The following is a 14,376-nucleotide window of genomic DNA, read 5'->3' on the forward strand; positions in this document are numbered from 1 at the left end:
TTGTCACAAACTGGTTAGCTTTATTGATTGCCAGTTGTTACGAACAAAGGAAACTCTGAAGTATTTGCATGTCACACCCCTCTATAACACCCTCAAATTTTGAAATCTTGCAGCAGCTGAGCTGTAGTTAAAGCTGTAAGGCTCACAGAATCATCAAGGAAGCCAGAATGAGACAAAGCAGGTAGGAAATCTCAGCAGTTTATCTCAATCTATCTTTCCCCAATTTAGGATAAACTCTAATGTATCTGATGTGGGATGTAGAAAGCTACACTGGAGCGAGTTGGGTCTTCTGCCAAATTTGCCATCAAATACCAAGGGAAAACAGTGTGGGGCTGATTTTATTTTTAAAAAACCTCAGAAGTTATTGTTATTAAGGGACATGGCTGAAAAGGTAGGAAACAGATTCCCCATTGTGAGTTCTCCAGATGGCTTCTGCAAGGATCATGGAGATGTCAGCCACCTGTATTTTGGAGCAGTGCTCCATCTCGTCCTGAGGTATGGTACTGGTGCCTACTATTGCTTCAAAGCACGCATTGTTTATGAGAGAAATGGCAGGACCAGAAAAGATCGCATGAGTCAAGGTAGCATATTTGGTGGCTCCAGCTGAGAGGTTTTCAGCTGCATAGCAGATTGTACAATAAGTGTCAGCCATGTCATCCACAAAGATGGCCACCAGATCTTTCACATCTCCTACTAGCACCATGCGGTCCACTTCCTGGCCTTCTTTCATTCTTTGTGAATCAAGGTGAAGTCTCTTAGCTCCACCAGCATCAGGTGAGACAATAATGCAGTTCTTCCACTCAGAGATATCCTCTTTTATCTACTTCAGGACAGCTGGCTCTGCATGCAAATTGTCCACTGGGATATTTAAAAAACCCTCAATTTAAAAAGCATGTAGGTCCATGGTGATAATATGATCTGTGCCTGCTACAGATTGCATGTTTGCCACAAGCTTGCCTGAGATTGGAGCCTGGCTCATATCCTTTTTATTCTGCTGGGCACAGAGGAAACATGGGCTGATTGCAGCAACCCGGCTGGCTGAAGCAATCTCGCAGGCATTAATAATGATCAAAATCTCCATTAGATTGTCATTGATTTCACCACAATCACTCTAAACAATGTAGTAGACATCCTCTCCACGTACACTTTTGTCAATTTCCACACAGGTCTCCTGGTTGCTGAATTTCTTAGTCACCACCTTGCCTAGCTCCAGGCCCAGGCGGTCAGCAATTTTCTTGGGTAAGTCCTGAACCAAAGCTGGCCCAGAGACTCAATGCTAACTGCTTTGTGTTGCTACTCTGCCGTCTTCCTCTCCCACATTTAAAGGATCCTTGTGATTGAAGCTGTCCCATTGGATAATCCAGAATAATCTTTTAATATTAAAGTCAGTTGATTAGCATCCTTTATTCTATTTGCAACCTTAATTCTTCCTTGCTATGTAACATAAGATTTCAGTGATTAGGACTTACAGCAGTACATAAAGAGTGAGACTTAAAAGGAGTATGTAAAGTACCACCAAGTCAAATAGCATAAACCTATATAATGTATTTCTGAAATTTTTTTAATATAAAAGTTTTTGTGTGCGTGTCTAAGTAGATGCCCTTAAAATAACTGCCCCTGGAGATGGTTTCTGTATAAAAGGATCATAAACTCATATTTATCTTCAGGGACCAGGACACAAACACAAATTAAGAAGTGGCTAGGTGTTACTTAATAGGGAGTTGTAGGAATCATAGTGAAAACTAGAGAGTGTATGCCCAGGTGCTTAAAATTGGATTATATAATGTGGGACAAATTTAGCCCATAGGTGCTGGTTTGTGATCCTGTTATTTAACTGTGTCCAGGAGTTGCTTTGGAAACACAATTAGAGTGAGATCTGCCTAAGAATTATGTATTCAGAGGTTGGGACAAGCCCTTGCCCCTTAGCTGCATCAGAAGTTATTTTTAAATGGTAGGAAACAAGTTGGGGCTACAAAAGAAGGACATAGGGAAGAATAGCTTATCATTTGCAAAGCTACACATTTTTGTGGGCAGATTTCTGAATTTGTGTACAGGAAGTTACTATCTCACATTTGATTCTCTGGTGACCCCTTTAAGGAAATCTGTAGGCTTTTTTTTTTTTTTTTTGTCCTTTTTGAGACTGGCCGCACCGCGCTCAGCCAGTGAGCACACCGGCCATCCCTATATAGGACCCGAACCCGCAGCGGGAGTGCCACTGCACTCCCAGCGCCGCACTCTCTCGAGTGCGCCACGGGCTCGGCCCGAAATCTGTAGGCTTTTTATGCTTCACTACTAAGTATAACTTTGTAACTCTGAGGATGTCACTCAGCTTTTTAAAAATGTTCTTGGAGATAGAAGGGCTTGTGACTGTTCAAGGGCCCTTCTACTCTTCCACTAATCCTACCCTACTAACCTACTGCTGTGCTTGTGACACGTGAAATGCACAAGTGTTAACTGAACAGGTTTCTTTGTGTAGTGCCTGGCACATTGTAGGTCCTTCCTAAATAAATATTGCTATAATAAATCTCTATTTCTATCCCTGGTGTACTGGCTCAAAGATGTTGAAGAAAACTAAGGGCCCTTTTTACCTCTTCCTTTTAGAGCCCGGTGCCAAGCCTGAGTCAGCTCAATGCTAAAACCTTGTGGGGTCCCCTAGTTGGGGGTCCCCTAACTCCATAGCCAATATGAAGAATTAACTAACTACCCACAGTGTTCACAGGAGGAGAGAGAAGAGAGACTAACCAATTATAGTGTATAAAGAGGCATTTCGGTAGCATTCGAGGATATTTCATGAACTCGTTGTCAGATGATAAAGAATGTTGTAAGCAGTTAACAATGGCAGTGTGGTGCTGTGAGGATACGCCTGCATGTTGAGCTGAACTGTGGAGCCCTTGTGCTGCCAAGGGCTGTCTTTAGATGCCACACAGTGACACTGGTGGGAATGGTGGAGAAAGGACCTCTGAAAAGCCACTCCCTGCGAATGAGAACATCAACAAAAATGTTAAAATTAACTTCTTCAGAATCCTGGAAATTAATCAAAGGCAATTTGAGGAATGTTTGTTCAGGAAAACCACCTGAATCTCAGTAAGAGCAACATATCCTGTGGCATTTCCACTTGCCCGATTCTTGTCCCTTTCTCCCCAGCTCTGTGGTAGCCTTGAAAACCAAGAGCCCCATGATCCCCGTGAAAATCAGCAGCCACTAGAGGGTGCAGGATGGGTTTGCAGCTCCCCCAGAACAATATTCTTAGAGTTGTCATTATTTGACCTGTCTGGCAGTTCTCTGGAAATCCCGCTTCATGAGGTTTATCTTTATTTGAACTGACTCATACATCACTCATTGTGAACAGCTTCTTCTCTGGTGGCATTTGTCAAAAACCATCAGTGACAACAGTTTAATATGACAGCTGCCCAAGGCTGCAATAACAATTGGAGGAAACAAAAAGCTGACTAAAAACTTAAAAAGAAAATATGGAAAATAAGGTATCTACAATGAACTTTGAAAGCTCTGGAAGACCACATGCATGCTCAGTGTTGTGTGTATGCCCAGGAGATACCTAAGAAGGCCCTGATTTCTCACTTCTGTCTGACCTTGAGGCTCTGTGCAAGCATGAAATGAAGGCAAAGGTATAGTTGTAAACTGCCTGCCAGAGCACTGGAAGTGCACTCCCCCATGCACACACAGCCCTCTAGGCAAAGGCCAGGAGACTTACTGATCTGAGGCATTTATGGAAATCTCCGTCCAATAATTAGCCGACCACTAAGCTAACAGAAGAACCTCAAGGGCTACATCTAACATGTTGCAGATGACACGATCTTGCATACAGAAAATCTTAAGGAATCCACTAAAAGAAACTACTAAAATAAATAACTAGCCGACCACTAAGCTAACAGAAGAACCTCAAGGGCTACATCTAACATGTTGCAGATGACATGATCTTGCATACAGAAAATCTTAAGGAATCCACTAAAAGAAACTACTAAAATAAATAATTCAATGAGGTTGCAGATTACAAGATCAATATACAAAATGGTATTTCTCTATACTAGCAATGAATGATTGAAAATAAAATTAATAGAACAATTTCATTTACAAAATCATTAAAAATACTTAGGAATATGGCCAGCCTACAAACAACAACAACAAAAACTTGGGAATAAATTTAACAAAAGAAGTGCAAGAATTATACATTATAAACTATAACATCACTGATATACCCAGGAGAGAATTGAAAGTAGGGCCTTGAACAGATATTTGTACACTCATGTGTTGTGAGAAATGCATTGTTAGGTGATTTCAGCATTGTGTGAACATCATAGAGGGGACTTACACAAACCTAGATGGTATAGCCTAGTGCACACCTGTGCTATTTGGTATGGCCTGTTGCTCCTAGGCTACAAACCTGTACAGTATGTTACTATACTGTAGGCAATTATAATACAATAATAAGTACTTGTGTATCTAAACACAGAAAAGTTACAGTAAAAATACAGTATTAAAATCTTATGAGACCACCATCATATATGCAGTCCATCACTGACCGAAATGTCATTATGTATGTATGACATTAGAATTATCATAATAAATGACATTATTATAAATGTCAGTATGACTGTACACCCATATACATAACAGCAGTATTCACAATCGCCAAAAGGTGGAAGCAACCCAAGTGTCCACTGACACGAATGGATAAACAAAATGTGGTATACACATAAATGGAATATTATTCAGTCTTAAAGGGAATTCTGACACATGCTACAACGTGGACAAACCTTGTGCCAAATGAACATTGTGCTAAATGATATAAGCTCGATACAAAAGGACAAATGCCATATGCTGCTACTTATGTGCACTACCTAGAGCAGTCAAATTCATAGAGACAGAAAGTAGAATGATGGTTGCCAGGGGCTGGGGGGAGGGGGAATGAGTTAATGTTTAATGGAGTTTCAATACAGAAAGAGGAAAAAAGTTTTGGAGATGGGTGGTGGTGATGGTTGCGCCATAAATGCTATAATCAAAAAACAGACAAGTGTTGGCAAGGATTTGGAGAAATTGGAACCCTCAGACATTGCTGGTGTAAAATGGGGCAGCCGCTTTGGTAAACCTTTTAGCCATTCCTCAAATGTTAAACAGAGTTAAACCATATGACCCTGCAATTCCACTCCTAAGTATATACCCAAGAGAACCGAAAACATAAGTTTGTGCAAAAACTTTACACGAATGTTCTTAGAAGCATTATTCATAATAGTCAAAAAGTAGAAACAACCCAAGTGTCCAACTGGTAAGTGGATAAATAAAACATGGTATATCTGTATAAGGAAATATGATTCAGCTACGAAAAGGAACGAAGTACTGATACATGCTACAATGTGGATGAACTTTGAAAAAATTAAACTAAGTGAAAGAAGCCAGACACAAAAGGCTGCATATTGTGTGACTCCATTTATAGAAAATGTACAGAATAGGCAAATTTTTAGAGACAGAAAGTAGATTAGTGGTTTCCAGGAGATGGGGAGGGTGGCGTGGGAGTGACTGCTTCACTGGTATGGATTTCTTTTTGATGTAATAAAAATATTCTGAAATTAAATGGTACTGCCTGAACAGCTCTCCACGAATATACTAAAAACCACTGAATTGTACACTTTCAAAGGGTGAATTCTATGTCGTATGAATTATATCTCAGTGAAAAAGTATAATACAAATTTGAAAATTATGTCAATGTAGGGAAACAGCTTTGAAAAATATTTGTCTTTCAACTTCTGCAATTTCCCAGGAACACCCTTGTTTCTCAAAAGGAAGTAAAAAAAAATACCTCCCAAGCGTTGTGACAGAGACCAGAAAGGTATTCAGAGACAAATAAATATATATGTGAGTGTTAAAGACATTATGATTAATTAAAGGTACATTATAATAAAAAAAATTTTATAGTCAAACAAGTCTTTCATGGAGGGCAATCCAAAGTTTGCATACATTTTAAAACAAAAGCAAGAAATGTCATGCTTTTGGAGTGCTGCTTTTCTCACACTGAAAAGTTCATTCTTTAATCCTGGAACACTTAAAGGAAACATCTGAGACTCACTGCCATTGTACTTTTATCAAAGTGAGCACGCCTGACCCTGTCCTCGGTGTTACTGTGTGCAGCAAGTCTATCTGAAAGAAAAAAAAGTATCTGATAATATAGTTCACAGAGAGACTGCCTTTATTTTCTCACAACAAAATCATCCCTGAAGTCAACATTACTCATTCCCCTGTCATCGAAAACACAGTTGCTTCAGATTGATACGGAAATATCCTCAGGCATCTCTTTTAAGTGCTATAAGAATGGACTTTCTAAAAATTTCCTCTGTTCAATCTTTTTCTAACCTGGGTAGGCTTTCTGTACACAGAGTACCGTGCCCCTGTTACTGGGTAAGAGCAGGTTTCATTTTGGCCAAATTTATTATACTTGGATTCCATTTAAAGAGTCCAAAGTTTCAAATACTGTGGTTTAGTAGCCGGCAGTTACCTTTAGGACGAGCACACTCCATATGAAGGATGTTAGGGCTGGGCTGGCCGTCAGCTCACTGGTTAGAGCATGGTGCTGATTACACCAAGGGAACCGGCCAGCTGCCAAAAAATAAATAAAAAATGTAAGACTGTGGAAAGCACAATGACCATATTGGTTCAACTTCAAACTGTCTTGAAAGTGGTTCTTCTCAAAACATGGCCACAGCCACAAGTATCAGAATCACCTGGGTGGTTGTTAGAAGACAGATTCAAGAGCCTGTTTCTTATCAGATGAACAGGAAGCTCTGCATGAGGCCTTAGGTCTTATTGCACATCCACGTTTGAGCACCAGTGTCCAGAGGCCTTTAAGGATCCTTTTTGGTGATGGCCATTCGCTATCCAAGAATCTTTGTGCCTCTTCCCTCTAGGGGTTTTCATTTATAAACCAACACAGACAAAGAATCCGGCAACAAAGAAACCCAAACAGAAAAAATAGGTAGAACTAATAAACATATAATTTCTTCTAATGAGCATTAATGGAGCAGTGGATTGGAAAAAGAAATGGGAACTTTACACGTACCTCTAGGAAATCAAATTGCTGCATACATGCTCATTTTGCATTTATATATACAGCTCCAAAACCTCTCATTCCAAATCTTTGGATATAAATCTATTTCAGAATTTGGAATTTTTTTTGTATTTTAGAAGGTTAATAGGATTTATATACCATATGTTGTATAATAACCCAGCAAAGTCTGTAGCAGGACCTTATAAATAAAGCGTGTTAAAATTTATTTAGCAAAGATATGTATACTATATGACCCAGACTTTTCACTCCTAGGTTTATATCTAACAGAAGTAAGTACACATGTGTACCCCCCCAAAAAAACCAAAAAACATGTACTCATGCTCACAGAAGCTTTATTTGTAATCACCCCAAAATGGAAACAACCCAAATGAACATCAACATTAGATTAGATAATTTTGGTAATTTAAAACAATGAAATACTACACACAATGAAAATAAACTACAGCTCCGTGATACGGACAAATATCTCAAAAACAATGTTGATTGAAAGATGCCAGACACGAAAATGCACACTGTATGATTCCACTTACATTAAATTCAAAAACAGATTAATCTATGAAGAGAGATGGTGGTAATAGTGATTACCTTTGGGAGGGAGCACTTTTGGGGTGCTGGTAAAATGTTCTATTCCTTGGGCCGACCCCGTGGCTCACTTGGGAGAGTGCAGCGCTGGGAGCGCCGAGGCCGTGGGTTCAGATCCTATATAGGGATGGCCAGTGTGCTCACTGGCTGAGCGTGGTGTGGGTGACACCTAGCCAAGGGTTACGATCCCCTTACCGGTCTTACTGGTCACAAAAAAAAAAAAAAAAGTTCTAATCCTTGATCTAGGTGGTGGTTACATAGGTGTGTTAATTTTGTAATAATTCACTGAGATCCTGTGTGCATGCTATGTTTCAATTTTTTTTTTTCCTTTTTGTCTTTTTTCGTGACCGGTAACAGGATTGCAACCCTTGGTGTCGCGCCCGCACCGCGCTCAACCAGTGAGCGGACCGGTCTCTATATGGGATCTGAACCCTCGGCGGGAGTGCCGCCGTGCTCCCAAGCGCCGCACTCTACCGAGTGTGCCACCGGGCCGGCCCTCAATTTTAAAAGTTTTAAAAATGCTGTCATTTTTCTAAATTTGCTATCATATTGTTTCCATAATTTTATCTTTCAAATATATTCAAATACAGTATTTATGGAGCTCCATTAATATGCCAAGGCCTGTGCCAGGCATTAGGATACCCAAAGAGCCTTATTTGGCACAGCAGACTGCTTAGTAAATACTTACTGGCTACATTGCTTGCCTGTTTTATTAGATCTTACATAAAACAAACTCTTAGGGGGTAGAATTGGCTACTGAACTCCTGTGTTTCTACCACGGTTCTAACTATAGGTTCTCACAACTACTGCTCCTGTCTGATTCCCTTCTAGCCCTTTGGGCCAGTCAACAAGACTCCCCTGCTCCCCGCAACTTCACTGGGGATGGCCCATGGAGAAAAATCCATGCACAGTAGCTGGGGTGGGAGGGTAAGATCTCAGGACCTCACAACACTCCTCTGTTCTGACCTGCTGACCCAGTCCTACTTCCCTAGTTCCAAACTCCTTGTGCCATCTTCCACCCCTTTAATTACTCACTCTGGTCCTTGCCCAATGTGACATCCTTTATTACTAAACCTGTTGAGACCTATTCTTTCTCCTTCCATTTGAATCCAACTCTTTGGTGGTGACGTGGGCAGGGAGAATGACTAAGGCGATGGGCTGCCATAAGTACTCGTAAAGCCAGTCTACTCAAAAGCTATTAAGAAAATAAAAACTCAACCCTATGTCGGCCAGCCAAAAAAAAAAAAAAGAAAAAGAAAAGAAAGAAAGAAAGAAAAAAAGAAAAGAAGGAAGAGAAAAGAAAACTTTCCCAGCCCAGCATTCCTTCTGTGTACCAATGCTGATAAGACAGACGGGTGAACCATTTGGTTTATTTTCACTGATGGCAACCATAGTGGTCAGAGAAATAAAACGTAGGTGTGTGCCTTAGAGCTGTCCAAACCTGCAGGCTTAATGCATCTCCTTTTGTGGGTAAGGTAAACCTTTTCTCATATAATCTTCAAGTCCACCCAGCTCTTTCCCCAAGGCCATGGCTCCTTTTGGCTGCACTTTCAACTGCGCTTCTGATTTACCTCTCTTGTGGTTGCAAGAACATCTTACCTAAAAAGTCCCTGTCTCTGCATCCCAAGTATCTTGCTGATTGAAAATTCTTCTTACTGTATGAGTCAGGTTTACTTAATTCTATTGATTTGATATATTTTTTTTCCCACTAGTAAAACTGAAAAGTATTCTCAAATGTGTCTGGCCATATAATTACATGCCTTTTAAAATAGAGAACCCATTATAAGGTACATTTCACGTACATGTTACTTAATAATTTCCTCTACAACATAATAACTCGCCTTCCTCGTTATTCCTCACCACTAGTAAACTGGCATTTGGATTTCAGCTTTCCCACCTAGTTGTGGATTTCGTGCACATCTTTAGCCAAGGCATCTCCTTTGTTCCTATTTCAGACCCTCGCTCCTCCCTACACCTACAGAAACAGCTTTTCTTCATGTCCCTGCAAATGGAATGCAGTATTTGCATTTCCACTGAGTATCCTCAATCCTACTTGTCTCAATCTAGCCCAGGAAAAGAAATAAGGAGAAAGAAATACCAGACAGTAACTTTTTCATTCAACTAGTTCATGTTAGGCATTTAGTATTACCAGTTACCACTGAGGCTGCTAGGTATGTGATATAAAGACACAGTCTCTAGCCTAAAGGAGCTTACTTTGTACTGTGGGGAAAAGCAATCAATAGAATACCAATAAACAGGGCATCAACCAACGTGATACTTGTTGTGACATGTATATGCCACAATAGACAGGGACTGCAGCCTTATCCTAAGATGAACCGAACCTAAGGCCTCAAATAATCAAAGGCTGTGCTCAGCCACAGTAAATATCCTCGGAGAGTCGCACTTTATCCCTGAGATGTCAACGTTTCCTCTTTATTCACACAAATAGTGTTTGTGTAAACTACTCAGTATAAATATGCACCTGTTTTCAGCCATTTTAAAGGAAGAGGCTGGTTTGGGGACATTTTATCTGCAGCATCTATTGCTTCACAAATGCATCAGAAATGAGTTCAATCCACTAGAATTCAAATCAAGCTATAAAAAAAGACAAAAGTGTGACTTTGGAAAAATACAACTGTGTCACATGTCATTTAAGCCTAGAGCCTTACTAATTCAAAAGCCACCTCTGAAGTCAAGATACAGTAGAAATACCATAAGGTGACATATGTCAAAGTCCTCTTGGTTGAGTCCGGGTTTCTCAGAGGAAGGAAGCTTGAACTAGGTATGAAAAACTGGGAAAGACATGTTAAAGCAGATGGAGGATGGGGGTTACATTCCGTTCAGAAAGAGCTGCAGGCACAGTGGCAAAGAGGTGTGCCCGAGGAAGCACAAAGAAAGACGCCTAGAGGATACGGTGTGAGAAAGGGATGAAGATACAATGGTAAAGCTAGTCTAGAGAAATTACGACAGACCTCATATGTCAGGTTCAGGATTTTATCCTCCAGGAGATGGAGAACTTCTAAAGAAGTTCAGGGAGACAAGAAACGTGACCAAATTAGTTTTTGAAAAGTCACTCCAAAAATAAATGTTCAAAATGAATTGGAGAGTTAAGATGGTAAATTTTATGTTATATGTATTTTACTACAATTAAAAAATCCAAATCCAAATCCAAATCAATCAATCTCTTGATTGGAGAAGTAAGGCTGCAGGGACAGTCTCGGGGAAAGTTGACAAAGACCTGGACCATGAGAGAAGCAGTTGGGACAATGTGATGGGGCATGGATTCAAGAGACATGGAAGAAACAAAATGAACAAGACAGAGCGACTGCTGGATGAGGGGAAGGGGATCAAATCTGAGCAATGCAGAAGACGGTGGAGCCATTCCCTGAGAGCAATGCAAGAGGAACTTCAGTTTGGAACCGATCAAGCTAGAGAGATGGGGAAAGCCTCATGTAGAGATGCCTGGAGTGTGGCTGGGTCGGCGGCTTAGGGAAAGGGCTGGACTGTAGATAATATTGTTTTTGGAGTCATCAAAGAATAGGTAGAAAGTGAATCCATAAAGACAAAAAAAAAAAAAAAAAAAAGAATAGAGAACAGGAAGTATCAGGTCAAACCAGAGTTTGTGAAAAGTTTTACTTACTTACTGCCTTGTTCCTTTTGCCCATAAGTTGTTCTAATAAATAACATGAAAAGTTGCATACAAAGCTATTAAGCAATATCATTACGCAAAAAGCCAAGTATTTAAACATTTTTAAACATAAAAATGGGAGAAAATCTGGAATGGGAAGTGTGGTAGATTTAATCTACAGAAAAATATTATTAAGCCCCTGGCACAGCAGCTGGCACACTTAAATGTTTTGGAATACCTTAGGTACAGACTTACACCTTCAATTTCTTGATGTACATCAAATGAAAGGCATGGTACACACCTCTCAATCAATGAATAGCGTTACCTTTAATTTGCATTTCTTATGAACTATTCAAGTGCAGCACTGACTTCCATGTACAATATAAATAATGTGATTACTTAAAAAAAGGGGAAGCTTCAATATGTGATATTATATTGGAAGATGACTTTGTAAGTCTTCTCCCACACGATGACTTCCTGACCTTTCTTTCTCCACAATGCCCATTTCTTACAATCCTTGGTGTCTCAAAGGAGAGAATATTTCATATAAAATTATTCGCCTCATTTGGAAAGCTGACAGTCAAGATAATATAGAAGTGTCTCTTCCAAGTAGACCTAGGGGAGGCCAAATCCACATCACGTTCCACTGGGATGCCTTTTGCTAAGATGTTGCCAGAGCCAGTATAGAAACACTTGCCTATCTTGGTATAGATGACACACTAGGGCTTGATTTAGCAAATAAAGAGATATTTCAGACCCCCCAGCATTCTGGCAGAGTGAGGTGCACTTCAGGAACTCTAGGTGACACTGAGTTTTATGAGAATGTTGCTAGGAGTCAGCAGTAGTTTTTTCCTATTAAAGGCAATTCTCAAACCATCTAAGAACTAACTTACTTAAGAGTTCTAAATCCTGCTTAATTGACTTAGAGAAATGTTTACTGAGTGACTACTGGATGCCACCTGAGCATATTAGGTGCTGAGGTAAATGNAGAAATGTTTACTGAGTGACTACTGGATGCCACCTGAGCATATTAGGTGCTGAGGTAAATGTAATCTTCTCCAATAATGGAACTCGTATCTTTTTACTTTTTGCTTGTTTGCAACTGGCCAGTATGAGGATCCAAACCCGTGACCTTGTTGGTATAAGGCTGTGCTCTAACCAGCTAAGCCAGCCTGCCAGCTCCTACTTTTTCTTATATATAAGAGCCCAGATTAGTTTTTTCTTTCCATTGGAATAAACCTTCGTGTCAAGTTGGTGAGTTAGAAAACAAAAACCTCACAAACTCCTAATGAGTTTGTCTACTAAAAATTTAAAGTGACAGATATGGTAAAAACAGGTTTGTGACAAGTTTTTAAAGCTATAGAACAACTGTTTGGATAAGTACTGGCATAAAGAGATATCTCAGTGCATTCCCAATAAATCAAGTATATTTGAGGTAAACCTATGGAAGGGTGCTATGGTTTGAATGTCCCCCCCAAGCTCATGTTGGAGCTTAATTCCCAGTATGGTATTTGAAGGGTGGGGTCTTTAAGAAGTGATTGGACCATGGTGGCTATGTGTAGGAGTGGATTAATCCGTTCATGGATTAATGGGTGAATGGTTATCATGGGAGTGGCACTATGGACTTTAAAAGGACGGCAAGTGAGCATATTGGCATACGGTCACTCAGCCCTCACCATGTGACACCTTGCATTGTCACATGACTTCCCAGCTCCAAAACTGTAAGAAATAAATTCCGTTTATTATAAACTACCCAGTTTCAGGTATTCTGTTATCAGTAACAGAAAACAGATTAATACAAAGGGTTTCATCCATAAGGCTAGACTGCTTTCTTCTTATCTAGCCTCACATGTCTACTACTTAGGAGAAGTCAGGGACAGGGATGAAGTCAACTCAGGAAGTAAAAGCAATGAGCAAGCAACGGTTGATGCAACAACTGATGTGGAATAATCAAATAGGAAGAGAGACAATTGTGTGAAATTCATCAGTATCCAAAGTCCAAGGAATATACAATACACTTATACGTGAGCTCCTCAAACATTCTAATATCAAAAATATGTAAAGATACAGGGCTGGCCGGTTAGCCCAGCTGCTTACAGTGCAGCCTTATAACACCAAGGTCATGGGTTTGGGATCCCAGCCCCAGCCAGCTGCAAAAAAAAAGGTAAAGAGACAATTAATAGAAAATGAGATTTATGGATGTAAATTATACAATGTGTACATATAATTTTGAAAAAGCAAACAATTAAGACAATAACTTAAAAATGATATTCACTCATTGGAAAAAGATTCATTTGTAGCAAGGATTACAATAGTACTGGAATCTTTTGAAAGAGTAAAATCCAAATGTAATCAACTCTAAGAGAAATCTAGGAATTCACAGAAGTGGTCTCATAAAGAAAAGGATGTGAGTTTATGGTCTAATCCAGCAGTTCTCAAACTTTTTGGTTTTGAACCTCTTTACACTCCTAAAAATTACTAAAGACAACAAGAGATTTTGATTTTGTAGGGTTTTATCTAGCAATATTTATCATATTAGAAATTAAAATTAAGAAATCTTAAGAATTTTTTATTAATTTATTTACAAATAAAACCCAATACATGTTAATAAATAATTTTTACAAAAAATAACTATTTTCTAAAATAAACTCACATTTGTTAGTAAGAAGAGTATCATGGTTTTACATTTTTGCAAATCTCTTTAATGTCTAACTTTTTATTTTCCTTTGGCATCTGATCGGTACAAGGATCCAAACCCTTGACTCTGGTGTTATAACACTGTGCTCCAGCCACTGAGATAACCGGCCAGCCTTCAACGTGTGACTTAACAGAAGAAAGCTGGATTCTCGTATCTGCTTTCGTATTCAGTCTGTTACATAACATATCAGGTAGCCGCTGTAAAATTCCTCTGTGCACTTATGAAAGAATGAGAATAAAAAAAATAAATAATGTCTTAGTCTTATAAAAATACTTTTGACCTTAAGTATCCTAGAAAGGATCTTGAGGACCCTCTAGACCACACTTGGAGAACCACTGCTCTAGTCTAATCTCCTCATTTTACATATAAGGACACTGTATCTGAGACACA

At 39.5% G+C, this 14,376-nt stretch overlaps 1 pseudogene; it reads right to left on the minus strand.

Annotated features, from left to right (window-relative positions):
- The window catches only part of LOC103602680, a 25,365-nt pseudogene continuing 10,989 nt past the window's right edge, over positions 1–14,376 (minus strand).

Source organism: Galeopterus variegatus, unplaced genomic scaffold, assembly GCF_000696425.1.
Source record: "Galeopterus variegatus unplaced genomic scaffold, G_variegatus-3.0.2 Scaffold4252, whole genome shotgun sequence".
NCBI classification, from domain to species: Eukaryota; Metazoa; Chordata; class Mammalia; order Dermoptera; family Cynocephalidae; genus Galeopterus; species Galeopterus variegatus.